This window comes from Dreissena polymorpha, chromosome 2 (assembly GCF_020536995.1).
Source record: "Dreissena polymorpha isolate Duluth1 chromosome 2, UMN_Dpol_1.0, whole genome shotgun sequence".
NCBI lineage: Eukaryota > Metazoa > Mollusca > Bivalvia > Myida > Dreissenidae > Dreissena > Dreissena polymorpha.
The window spans coordinates 23,013,739-23,028,004 of NC_068356.1; the positions used below are offsets into that span (position 1 = coordinate 23,013,739).

General features: G+C 31.9%; 1 long non-coding RNA gene across 1 annotated transcript; it reads right to left on the minus strand.

The window, feature by feature from the left end:
• Window positions 1-3,889: 3,889 nt before the first annotated feature.
• Window positions 3,890-10,910, minus strand: LOC127866225 (uncharacterized). The gene is made up of 3 exons (XR_008042903.1): window positions 10,748-10,910; window positions 4,789-4,871; window positions 3,890-3,931 (listed from the first exon to the last, which is right to left on the minus strand). It is a non-coding gene; the product is annotated as an uncharacterized LOC127866225 (long non-coding RNA).
• Between the last annotated feature and the right edge of the window lie 3,356 nt (window positions 10,911-14,266).

Sequence of the window (14,266 nt, forward strand, 5' to 3'; positions counted from 1 at the left end):
TAGTAATACATATCTTAGTAATACATATCTAAGGTCTGAGCTCAGCTGCTGAGGATGCGTTTCGTGGCGGCGACCACTGCTGCTCTGATGTTTCTGTACAGCTGGCGTTGTCCCTGGCTGGATAGGTGGCATCCATCTTTTGCGAAGTTTCTTTCTTTGGAGGAAATTGTCCAAAACCCGTTTAAACGCCATAGGCAAGCTCGGCTGTCTAACACCGATCTCAAACGTTCAGAAAGTAGCAAGTTTAGACTGTCCACCCTGTTATTGAACCATATCGTGTCAACTGGGTATTTTGAAGAGACTTGTGGAGTGCAGCGATGTAAACATTGCATTACCACAACATAACGCACATTCAATTCAAATAAAAGTGTTCTCACCAGGTCTTCAATTTTATTTGCCACAGAAAGAATTGAACACGACGAATCATAAATGTCGTTGGTGCCAATAATCAGCACAACAATTTCCGGTTCAAAGTCTGAAATCTCGGTTAAACGATGGTGTAGTGTTTCGACGCGAGCACCGGAGAATCCAGAGTATTGCACTAGAGGGTGTCCTTGCAGATTCAAGTTAAAACGTAGAGTGGAGTCATGTCGGATGAAATCTTTAAGGTGCCTCACGAACGAATGGCCGAACAGCTGTACTTTTAGCGGACTGGGCGCAGCCATGTTTGATGACGCGATGACGTCACTAAATTGTCAGGAAACTGGTTTTCTTTGTCTCCCAGAAAATCATGTACACATGAATTATAATCGTAAAATCCACGGTAGAGCCAGGTCGCCGCCGATGAAATGAAACGGATAACTCATAACTAAAGAAGTCTTAGCATGAAAGCATAATGCTTTACCTTGTAATAAAATCCTAAGTAATATAAAAAGTGTTTTGAAGCGTAAGCTTTTGCGATGCAACTCGCACCAAAGCATTAACAGATCACATGACTTTTATCTATACAATGATTGGCTGATGCCTAAGCGTGCCTTTAAGGTTACACTGCACTAATGTAGTATGTAAACAAAGGTATTGAGGATAACTTCTACAAAAACAGGAAAAATCATCACAATGACATAAAAAACTTTATGTGTGCATAAACTTGGTTAAGTGTCATATACATAAACAAAATCATGAAAGAGGCGAGGGTCTCATTATGAAAATAATTATCATAATTCTTGCGGCCACTTGAATGCATCAAAACTCAAAAGGAAGTCAGCAACACAACGCCTCTGGCTTCGGCTACGCGATCGCTCGACTGATGCGATCGTATTTGCAAATTATAAATTATAGCCTATGTTACTTCTATAGCATGTTGGCAATTTGAACATTTCATGGCAGCAACTGAGCGAACATTATCTGATCTCTTACATAAGCATTAACTTTTTATGAAAAAAAGTCAAATTACACTAAAAAAAAACTGAAAAATTAAACTTGCCTGTTATTAGAATAAAATGTGAAGCAAAAAGCTATGGGACATCAATCCAGCGACCTTTCGTGAATGATAGATATGCGTGATTACAAGAGCTCGAGTTAAGATTCAGTTTTCAAGCGCATAGGTAGTTTATTAAAAGTTGCAAATATGATTCTAAAGTTCAAAACTAGTTACAGAAGTGAACATATTTAGCTTAAAACAAATGTGTCATTAATCGTGTTTACATAATTTAAGTGCAAATGTGTGACACACAGAACACTTAAGTATTAAGCCTATAAAGGTATCCGGAACAACGGCAGCCGGACAATCGGCTCAATGCGGTTTTCTGCATTACCCAACGATCGCACCTCATAAATTTGCCGACCATACACATGTGCGATATAATCGGGTGCCAATGTCCTGTCCGACGCATTTGCGGGGTGCCGAATGTCCGGGAATGCCAAAAAAACGAGTCACCCACTGGTCCTGTTTATTATGCCATAAGTTCAATTAAGCCTGTCTCTGATAAAACGGGCTTGAATGCATGTGCGTAAAGTGCCGTCACAGATTTACCATTGCAGTCCTCGCTGGCTAATCAGGGACGACACTTTCAGCTCTGATGTTATTTTTTAGTTTAAAGGAAGTCTCTTTTTAGCGAAAATCTAGTTTACATGGTAAGTGTCGTATCTGATATGTTTGTGCGGACTGCACGGCTAGACGGGAACGACACTTAACACACACTTATTTAGCCCCGTTTTCACAGAGCGCGGCTCAGTTGTTTTTATGAATGCAGCTTGTCATATCTGCATATGAATTATTGAATTTTAATGTAACAATTCGGAAGCGATACAATCAATCGTCACGCTCGCAATTTAAACACGGGAAGTCAAGTAGTAAGTGAACAACACCACGCTTAAATGTCAATGTCAGAATATGTTTATGGCGGGAAATTATATCAGACAGATGCTTTAATCTGCTTTAGTAAATACCACGCAATTGATAAAATAAGAGTAATCATTGTCAAACCCGTTTACTCCGCTCGTCCTCTTTTCATCGCATTAACGTATGTACTTAAGTATGTCGGAAACGGATAGCTAAAGTTTCAATGACATGTAAATGTATATGATATTCGTCTGATTTGTCGTTGAAATAAAAGTTGGTTTGTTTTCGTTGTCATGTGCACACGCTTGCTCGTCATTCCTATAATGTGAAACCTATGCGACATCTCTTGGTTAATGTTAGTAGTAGGAAAGTAGGTATTTCGTGGCCATCTTGGACGCCATCTTTGAGATCCCAACGTTCTGATTGGTTGAAATGGAGTGAGATCGGTCTTCTGATTGGTTGATAGGTTTGGCGGTCTTCTTGGCGGTTTACAACCGTCGGTTTTTGGCGGTTTGATATATGATGAGTAAGAATGTTGGCGGTTTGACGCCATCTTGACGGTTTCACTTCCGTCGGTTTTTAGCGGTTTCGTATGAGTAAGAATGTTGGCGGTTTTGCGGCCATCTTGACGGTCTCCGTCGGTTTGAAATATAATACGTGAGCATTTTAGCGGGCGGTTCGAATAATTGCCGCTATATTGACGAGTTCACTTGTGTCGGTTTTAAATATGATAAGTGAGCATTTTAGCTGTTTTACTACTATCGGTTTAACATTTCATGAGCGAGCATTTTGGCGGTTTGAATGATTGCCGCTATATTGACGATTTAAGTCGGTTTAATGTAGGATGGATCCGCCATATTGATGCATTATAATAAGATCGTTAAGGTACAAGTATGCACGGTTTAATAGTGTTGTTGGATTAAGTGGTTTATCTTTTCATCCATTTGTGTAATTTTTGTGGACGTTTGCGGGTACAATACGTGCGTGTATTTTCGTATAGAATAATGGCACAGGCACAGTTACTGTTTTCTGAAGATACACTATCTTATTTTAAGCAATATGGTTTTGAAAACATAACCTGGTCACCGGTGTGAAAAGAAATAAGTTGTACACTTGACAATAACTTTACCCTAGTTTTGAAAAAGAGACGATCTCGAGTAAAACTGGTTTTTAAAAAAGGAAAAAACAAGTTGATTTTACCAACGACAATGTTTGAAACGATGTGTAGTTTAAAAGAAAGTGTTGAACTACTGATTTCATTTTTAGAGGGACAGTCGCCATGAATGCATTTCAAGAACTCGAGTTCAAATTTGAACACCTCACATTTTATGAAGATAGACTTAAAACATTTGATCTATGGTCACCTCAAATTCAACCGAACAAGTTTCAGTTATCATCAGCTGGCTTTTATTACACAGGTAAAAACGATACAGTAGAATGTTTTTCGTGTGCAGTACGATTACACCAATGAGGGAAAGAAGATGATCCGTTGGAAGAACACAAACAGCATTCACCAAAATGTTTATTTTTAAAAATAATTGGACAATTAAAAACCAACAAATCAATTGAATCTTCATGGAATCCATGGAAACCATCGGTTCACTCCTACATGCTTCAAAATGGCGGCGTGCATTTTGGCGGTTGCGTGATCTGAAAAATTTGAAAACAAAATTCGTTAGATATAAAGCTATATAAATAAATCCTCAAGTACTGTGTTTCATTCCCACTTCAACAAGTGACAGAAGCACATAGTGAATATGGCTTGTTCATCATCTCAAGATTTTAAGCTCAGTTGTAAAGATGGACATAGTGTTTTATCATTAAACAATGAAATGGGGAAAGAAGAGAATAACATGACTGAGGGGGTGGAATTTTCATCACCCCCTCAATTAGACATCTCAACTTCAGCGAGTGTCATGATGATGCGTTCCTACTTTGACTTTTTATACGCAAAAGCTTTATGTGAAGTCAAAACAATGACTGTTCGAAAGAACTGTTATGGTTGTCAAACCAATCACCCTTCACAGAAAGAACATGACTGCCTCATGATATGTGATGATGAGGAGTATCAACTTGAGTTTTATTTCGAGGATATGCTGAAAGAAGTCGATGAAAATGCCATAATACGTTTTTGGGAAGAAATGATGGCCATTTCGAATATTACCCCAGAGATGGTTTTCCTTCACAAACGAGTTATAGAGAGCAAAGACTTTCTAGCCATAATGAAAACGGATCAATGGAAAGCCAAGATGAAAAAAATGGTGCTTACAATTACACAAATAGAAGACAGATTGTTTCGCTGTAATTGATTTAAAAACACAGTAATTCAACGTTATTATTCAGTCAAGAATTGATCTTCTAGTAGAAATAGAGTGTTCAGATAATATTGATGGGAATGTATCTTTTGTGTATGATGTAAACAATGTAAATATACAGAACGAACTTTTACAAAAAGCAAAAAACGTGAAGTGTAGAACTGTCATGATGAAAAGGATAACTTTACTTACACTTGTTGCTGCTGGTATTATCCCCGGGTATGTTCTTCTAGGCCATGATGTCGTTCAATGCACTCCACAGCAATGGAAGCCTTCTGAAATGAATACAACACCATTGGTTTTATTGTATCGAACGGAACAATTTTCGTTAGAAAATAATGTGTTTTTGTCATTTTGTAAAATAAGCAACCAAACATATATAGACATACGACATTTTGCAAACGGAAATACTACAGATTTTGGTGTAACCCTTAATATTTCTCAATGTAATACTTTGAAAAGATTGTTACCTTAAATTGTTGACATGTTTTGTAAATGTTTGATATTTTGTAATGTTATTATGTTTATAATATTAACTTTGTATAGTATAAGGGAACATACTGTTTTATTTGATTGCTAATGTAAGGGGGAATACTCCTCCAGTCTTGTTGAATGTAGGGGGGACAATTGAGAGAGTTGAAAAGCACATGTTTGTAAACAAAGAAATATCAGAAAACTCATCAGTGTTTTATCACATATAACAAATAAAATTATGTACTGAACATGTTTTGTAATGAGATCACTATGTGTATAAAATAAATATTTTATATGCATTGAAGTATTCGTGTTGTTCATTTTTAAAGTTGTTTTCGAATAGTGCACACTGTCAATGTTTATAAATAAACAAGCAATATTGATTAACCATGGATAAATTACAAAAGGAGCGTATTCTTTCAGAATACTATTTTAATGCTAAGCAACCCGGCAGTTAAGTAGGTGCTGTGAAATTTCAACACATATTGAGAAAAAAATACCCAGGAGCGTTTACTTTGAATTTTATCAACAACTGGTTGAATAATCAAGATTCCTATGCGTTGCAAAAACAACCCGTTACTTTAAACCAATAACATCTGCTTGGAAAAGCCCTAAAGGCTTTATTTGGTTTACTTTACGAATGTCAGCAGTATGATTTGAAGCCGAATTAAGTTTGTTAAGTTGTTTTATTCTTTTGTTTAGTCTTTTTTTATGTTCTGCCTCTAAAATATTAGAGATGTAATAAATTGAAAAAATATCAAACGCACTTATTCAATGTTTGACGATCGGTGAGAATATGAATGAAAGAGACGTGATCAAACATATCATGAAGCAATAAAAATAAACAGATGATAGTGTCATTTCAATAAATATAATTGGTAATTAGCGAGTTAATCCTAAAAATGTGTGACAAAAAAGAAAAAGCCATGTTGTTGATGTTTAGTAAATTTCGAATCAAAATTAATCTACAGCTTAGGCTTATATCTAGTCATCGAGAAGCTATAAAGTAAATCAATTTATGTGATATTCTATTTCAATGGTTTTCATTTTTTAATTGCAATCGGGTTAACTTTATATTTAAATGTGTGTGTTTTGAGATAAATTCTGGGTTAAATGATCAGCATGTCTTTTTTCCATGTAAATTCCAGAACAGAACAGAACAGAACTTTATTTAACTCAAGTTACAATTGCAATACATGAGTATACAGAACAATATAGTCATAGACGCATAATTTTCACATTACATGGTTTGGTAAGATCTATTTGGGAAATAACTAACATACATTTTCCTAGGTAATTATTATTTAGGGCATTGGAGACGTGGTGTGTGTCTAGTTGATTATATGACCTGGTAATTGGTCTTTTACCTGGGCGTAATACATTTTAAATGATTAGTAACTTCAAATATTGGAACAGACTATAGGTTATTGACAAGTGCGTGGGAAAGTGATTGACGGGTGTAGTAGACTTGGTCACGTGATTTCATCGGGTCAGAGTAACAGGCGTGAAAGTTTTGTTTACATGTACGATTCACGCTGATTTAACTTTGATCATTTACAAAGCAAGTAAAATAATCTAGTGATTTTATTCGGATATATCTTAACATCCAAATGCTTGGTAATTATCTCTCCAAAGCGATGTTCCTAGTTTTAATTGTTTACAGGTCCCTTTACAATTTTAAAGTCGATTGATATGTTTGTATTAACTTATGAATAATGTTATGAATTTATTAAATATGAATAATGTTCAGCTAATCGGTAATAAGAAAAATGCATGTACATACTGGATTAAAACATAATTGGTGCAGTATATAAACACGCAAGAGGGAAATGATTTTTGTTTAATGGTTAAAACCTATTTTTATTCAGATATTTACGTTCACATTCATAGTTATTGTTATTGATTTAAAGCTGTGATATCCGATTAGATTTTAAGGTTGTAAGGGAGATAAAATTTCATAAAGTAGAGATGTAACCTTTAAAAGATGTAATGTAATTATTCGACAGTTTCAGTAAGCGATGTTCACAAACAATTCTTTGAAAATTATAAAAACAAAACCAAAATAAGAATAGCGGGTATGAGTTTATTGTTTAGATATACATTCCCACCATAATAAGCATTACAATATAAGAATGCTTTCCTGTGTTCAGTCGTGCAATGTTAACTTTACTCCGTGTATATACCTAGAATGCAATAAGCTATTCAGTGATTAAAATGTCAAAAGTTTTTTTCTCTTTATTTAGGCATTATGTTTGAGCATTATGTAACTTATGCGCCCTTTTTTTTTATTTAGTTTTATTGTGAAAATATGATATTACTAAAAAATAACGAACTCTAAAACTTTATTTGTTAAAGCATAACACGTGTATTTTTTTTTTTTTTTTTTTTTTTTTTTTTTTTTTTTTTTTTTTGCACAGTCAATTATTTTCATACAAGTACATTCTCTTGATAAAAAGCAAAATGAATGAGGGTGATCGAAGATATTTGCAACTGTTAAAATCACAAAACAATTTAAGACACTTAAGGCATGTGTCTTTTGTTTGTTGTGAGGTCATAGAAAAAAACAGATAAAATCAGTTTTAAAATTGTATTGTCTGAGTCATATACTCATGATATAAATATTACGCGTGAACAGAAACACAATATGAAACTAGTTGCAAGTACATAGAATTAAACTTATCACCAGAAGATGTCTCTGTTATTAAAGGCAGTGAGGAAAATGACAATGTATGCAAATATTCACCACTTAAAATATAACAAGAGAACTGTGAGCACATTATGTTTAGCAAAACATTTAGGAATTGATAAAAACACCATCACGATTAAACAGCAAATGGAACAAACACGTGTGAGATCATATTAAATTTGATAAACAATTATCACATAATTAATATCTAAACAAGTAATGGCTGGTTTTGATAGTTTATATCAAATTAAAATGAAACTTTTTTAGATCATTGAAGAAAATAATTACACAAAATAATTACAAGACAAAATTGTATTTGAAATTACTTGAATGAAAAATGTTAAAGCAAAAAGTTTTAATTAAAATTTTCAACATTGTTTAATATAACTCATTAATACAAAATGGTTTTATGAAAATAATTTTACTAATGAAAATAATTTAAAGAATTTGAATCAAAAACGTAGGTTTATGTATTTAGGAGAAATTTTTTTAAAATAAGTTTAAGAAATTAATTTACGAGTGAATTTTTTTCTAGAAAAGCAGTGTTTTATGAGAAAGTTTTTGAAAATAAGTTAAAGAATAAATTTTTTTTTTAAGAATTAAGTTGTATGAAAATGTTATTAAAAAATCTTCGTATTAGCAAAACATTTAGGAATTGATATACACACCACCTCGATAACATAACAAATGGAACAAACACGTGCGAGATAAATATTTGATCAACAATAATCACATGAAACTATTTTAGAACATTGAAAAATGTAAAAAGTTAACAGTTTTAATTAAAATCTTCAATATTTTTAATCATTAAAGCAAAATGGTCTTATAATTTTATGAATTTGGAAAGTTATACACATATGAACATAATTTTTTGAATCTGAGAAGTTATACACATGTTGTTGTTTTTTTTAAATATAAGAAACTGTTTTTTTGAAAATAAGCTTAAGAAATAATTTAGTATGAAAAGTTATTCGGACTTTTTTGAAAATTAGATTAAGAAAAATAAAATAAAATGAGAACACTATGCAATCTATTTTTGAAAATTTGATTTTGGAAAGTAAAAAAAAAAAAAAAAGTTGAAAGCAAAATATTTTTTTAATGTGAATAATTTAGAAGAATGTTTTTCAAACTTAGTTTAAGAAATTTATTTACAGGTGAACTTTTTTACGTGAATAATTTAGAAGAATGTTTTAGAAACTAAGTTTAAGAAATTTATTTACGAGTGTTTTTATTTTTAGAAAAGCAATGTTTTAGGACAAAGTTGAAGAAATTTTTTTAGAATGAAGTTTTATAAAAAACCAAAAAACAAAAAAAACAACAAAAAACTACGAAATAGTTTTAAGAAAAATATTTGTGAAGCAGTTGTTTAAAAAAATATATTTTTGAAGCAGTTGTTTAAAAAACGAAAGTTGTAGAAAATTATTTAGAACATATTGACTCTAACAAAAGTTGAAAAGAAAATAGATCAACAATAATCACATGAAGATAAAACTATTTTAGGACATTGAAGAAAATAATTACAAGACAAAATTGTATTTGAAATTACTTGAATGAAAAATGTTAAAGCAAAAAGTTTAAATTAAAATCTTCACACAAAAAATTAGCATTACTAATTTATGCAAAATGGTTTTATGAAAATTATTTTTAAATATGAAAATAATTTTAAAAAGTTGAAAGCTAAATAGAAAAAGAGTTAAATGGAAAATATTTTTAAGGTGAATGGTTTAGGAAACTTAGTTTAAGAAATTTATTTATGAGTGATTTTATTTTTTTATTTTTTTAAGAAAAGCAATGTTTTAGGAAGAAGTTTTATCCAAAAAAAAAAAGCCGAAGAAATAGTTTTAAGAAAAATATTTTTGAATCAGTAGTTTAAAAAAACGAAATTTGTAGAAAATTATTTAGAAAATATTTACTTCAACAAAAGTTCAAAAATAGACCTATAATAATCACAAAGATAAAACTATTTTAGGACATTGAAGAAAATAATTACAAGACAAAAGTGTATTTGAAATAACCTGAATGAAAAATGTTAAAGCAAAAAGTTTTATTAAAAAATTAAGTATAACTAATTAATACAAAATGATTTTATTCTCTACATACTTATATGTCCCTTTGTTAGTGAACACAGAAAGAAGTTTATAAAAGGATACTACTACTGAAGAACAAATACACTAAAATTCAAAGAATTGTTGACTACAAGAACCTTAAAGGATTTAAAATCTTATACAAATTCATAAAAATATTATTTCAAACATAAACCCGTTGAATATTTTAGCTTGGTGCATATGTTTATCATCTTTTATTTATTTACTTTTTTTTTTTTTTTTTTTTTTTTTTTTTTTTTTTACAATTACATTTTATAGGACTTATCCACATCCATAAAAATATTACTTTAAACAGTAACACGATGATAAGCTTAATTATGTAGAGAACAAAATATTTTTCTTATACAGTCAGTATATTTGGCATTTTGTTTCAATTAATCAATCAATATTTTATAAGATGAATGCATATCTTACATATTAATTGGTATTACTACATCGTAGTAAATGTTGAATACCTTACTTCATTCACTACACATGTTTAAAATATTGTTTATGCATATTTTTTTTCCAATCCTGCAACCATTATCAATACCACAAATTACTTATTTACTCTTAATTGTTGTTAACAAATTGTAATTTATATTTTAAACTTTTCACTAGCCAAATTTTATGCAATGTGCATGTTTGTACCTCAAGTTTAATGTTAACTTTACTTAAATACTGAATGATATACATGTATGTTTCTAATCAATGACACTTGAAACTCATCTATACCTTTCACCTTTACAGTTAATAAGACTTCATGTGCCATGTGTACACTTACAAAAATACATGCACAGTATTGTATGTCATGCAATTTCACTACTGTAGGTCAAATGGACACATTTTTGTACATTATTATATTATACAGCTACTTGCTGAAACAATAACATAAAGTTTTACTTACGAATCACATGGTCACTGACACAAGTCAAACATGGACATGGTTATCTGGCCTGACAATGTTGTGAATAAACATCGGTCATTGTAACGTGAACGTGTCATTTCACATTTGATCATCATTTCAATACTCCAATTAATCCCAAATACAATTACCTTAAACATTCCACAGATAAAAGAGTGAAAACACAAATAAAACGCACATTTCTGACCTAATAACAGGGTTTACACATAGATCAGCGAAGAGCCATAGCTAAAAATAAATTAACCAATCAAATTCAATGGGCTTTAAATAGAGCCAAACGAAAAAACAACAACATAACTATAGTCTGTTTCAGTTACCCAGGTAAACAAACAGGTTATTGAGGCCAAAGGAAATAATGTTTATTTCTTAGGTCAACATCAGCATTCCCCCACTCAATTCAAATGTATATCCCATATCTTATCTTCATTTCTCTTTCTCTCTTATAATTTCTTAATAATAGTTAACACCATGTCACAATTGTTAATACCTTTTTATAAAAAATGAATTGCCACTGTATACTCATGCGTCACTGTATTTTTGATTTGAGTTTAATAAACGTCATATTGTTGTTGTTGTTGTATTAAATTTTAATGCCCTGCAACTTTCATTATTGCCGGATCAAGTGGTAGCGGAAAGTCATCATTTCTTTTGAATGTGTTTGAAAATGCGCAATTCATGTTAACGGGGATTAAAAAAAAATCATTTATTGCTATTCGACAGATCAACCCTTATTTGATAATATGAAAAAGCAAATAGAAACAATTGAATTTCATGAGGGTTTACCAAGCAAAGAAGACATGGATGTGTGGTCAATGGAATCTGACTTCAAAATTTTAGTTATTGGTGATTTAGCTCAAAAAGCATCTGAAAGTGTGGATATAGTCAACTTATTCAAGATCTACAGTCACCATAGAAATTTTTCTGTATTTTTCGTGGTTCAGAATCTTTTTACAGGTGGAAAATATTTTCACACTATAAGTTTAAATAGCCACTATTTTGTCCTGTCCTAAAATTAGATAAACACGATGTTCATGTTAAATATATAACTTACCCCATGCCACATGGTATTATACGCCTGTATGTGGGGTACTAATTTACTTAATTTTTCTATTTCATCCATACTCAACGAAATAAAAAAATTATTGTCCGCAATATGGAATACGTAACCCCCCTAAAGGGAGGTACCCAGATAAAAAAAAAATCAAAAAAAAAATAAAAAAAAAATCACTGAAGGTCGTTGACGCCTTCACCACTTCACCGCATGTATTGCGTTTTTCTGAAAACATTGTGTGGGAGTGAAATGAGAATTACCGTTTTTACTAAATTTACAGAGCATATTTTACAAATAAGTATGCGCTTAAAAGCTTTAGGTACGATAAGAACCGCAACTCACTCTGCAAGGAACAATTAACTCTGCCTGTCTGCAGCAGACGACAAATGATTTTGCTCTAGCAGTGAGTGTATATACCAGTTTGTAAGACGACATTAGCCAGTCTAGTGTTTATCATTGAAATCTGTACATATTGGCTGCTTTCTGGGAAAACGGGGTTTAAAGCACGTCAAATAAGATAAGCCGTGCACACTGATTAGCCTTTGCAATGCGCACAAGCTTATCAAGGACGATAACAGCAAGCAACTTCAATGCCTTAAGCGCTTTGATTATTTGTGAGCGAAGCTCACAAATGATGCATGTCTTAGCTATAATAGGACCAGTAACCCATGACTGCCTGTGTGGATAACTTTAGTTAACTTTAGCAGACAACAAATGCTTAAAGCGTTTGGTTTAACCACCTAATCTGCCTGTTCTCACTGGTACACTACATAGTGTATTTAACAGCTTGTAAGACAACGTTGGTCAGTCTAGTGTTTATCATTGAAATGTGTACATATTGGCTGCTTTCAAGGAAAACGGGGCTTAATGCATGTCAAATAAGATAAGTCTGCACACACTGATTAGAAAAAAACAACAACACACATCTCGACCTGCGTTTTAAGACACCCTCTTTATAAATTTAAATGGGTTGTGGTCTTTTCAACCTGTGATATGAAAAGCTATAACATAATTTTGAAAACTGAGTTGCGTCTAAGATTATACAACAGCGAACACATTCAGATGGGGTGTATAATACATAGTTAAAACCCCTCCCCAACGCCATTGTTTTAAACCACACACGATATTTTTCAACCACTCAACACATGATTTCTACAGGCGGGGATTTACAGTTTAGGTTAATTTACATATGGTTGATAGTGTCATGTGATATGAATCACAAGTCTGAATGTAAAGTTAAAGTTCTTTATTTAAGATAAACAAATAATTTCAAAACCAATGTAAATAACACAAAACGAATATTTCCTAAGAGAAGCCAAGGGTAAAATCTTTCTGTTTGATTGTGTATTTATAGTACCCGTTTCGTACTCAATTACTTCGTAGTGACTCTCGCCGGTCAGGGCGGTTCGCCGCTCTTGGATAGATGACATATTACCCCGACGGATTTTATGCCTCCTATACGCGCAGGTTTCCAATTGAATAGACATCCCCAATTTGTTATCTACACCTAGAATACATCTCGGGAAGCCGCCTCTCTCTGACTAATGTATGTTTAATTGTTTCTATGCATTTAACGTGTAACGATACTTTTAGGTATTATGTAGAAGAGACCTAATTGTGTTATGACACGTTAATTACTTTGTTTTCGTTTGGTATCTTAATTACTTATCGGCTTTATTTAGTTATAGAGTTGTTATTTATGATTTTATATATTTCTTGCTTCTGTATTCAGATTATAAAATTATTAATCCTAATATAATTTTCTAAAGTTAGAAGTTAGATACCTCATTTTCATCAAAGAAAGATATTATATAATTTTTAATTTAAAATCTCTAGAAATATCGAACCCTGAATGACAAGGTATCAGTTAAAAAAAATTATGTTATGATGGAAAAAATATTAGATTTTCGATGACAAAATCAATTTATAATAAAGAAATAATAAATGTCAGAGTATGACAAATTTAGTATGATATGTAACAACATAATAAAAAGCATAATTAACAGCATCATGAGCAATGACAAAATTTTCCATGGTAACGTATCAATTTTTAAAAAGTAAACGCTGGCGTCATGATGTAAAAGTGGGCTGACGGTAGGTATGGGACCCCTCGCCGGTGATGAATCGTCTGGTCGCGCGATTGCTTCCTGTGGCGTCGAAAGGTTCGTTTATCTGCAAAAGAAGAAAAAAGAATAAATGTAAAATAAAATGAAACAGTATTGACCTTAACTATGACAGAATATGAGAATTTCATATCATCTACTCAATGTAGGATCATCACAAAGATATTTTCCGTGTAAAATAGGATGAAGCAATATTGAGATTTTAATGACAAAATATGATACTTTTATATTATAAACACAACATCCAGCTATTTTCCCGCATATCGTCAATGCGATAATACAACGTAGACTACTTTTCATGACAAAATATGATAATTTTATATTATA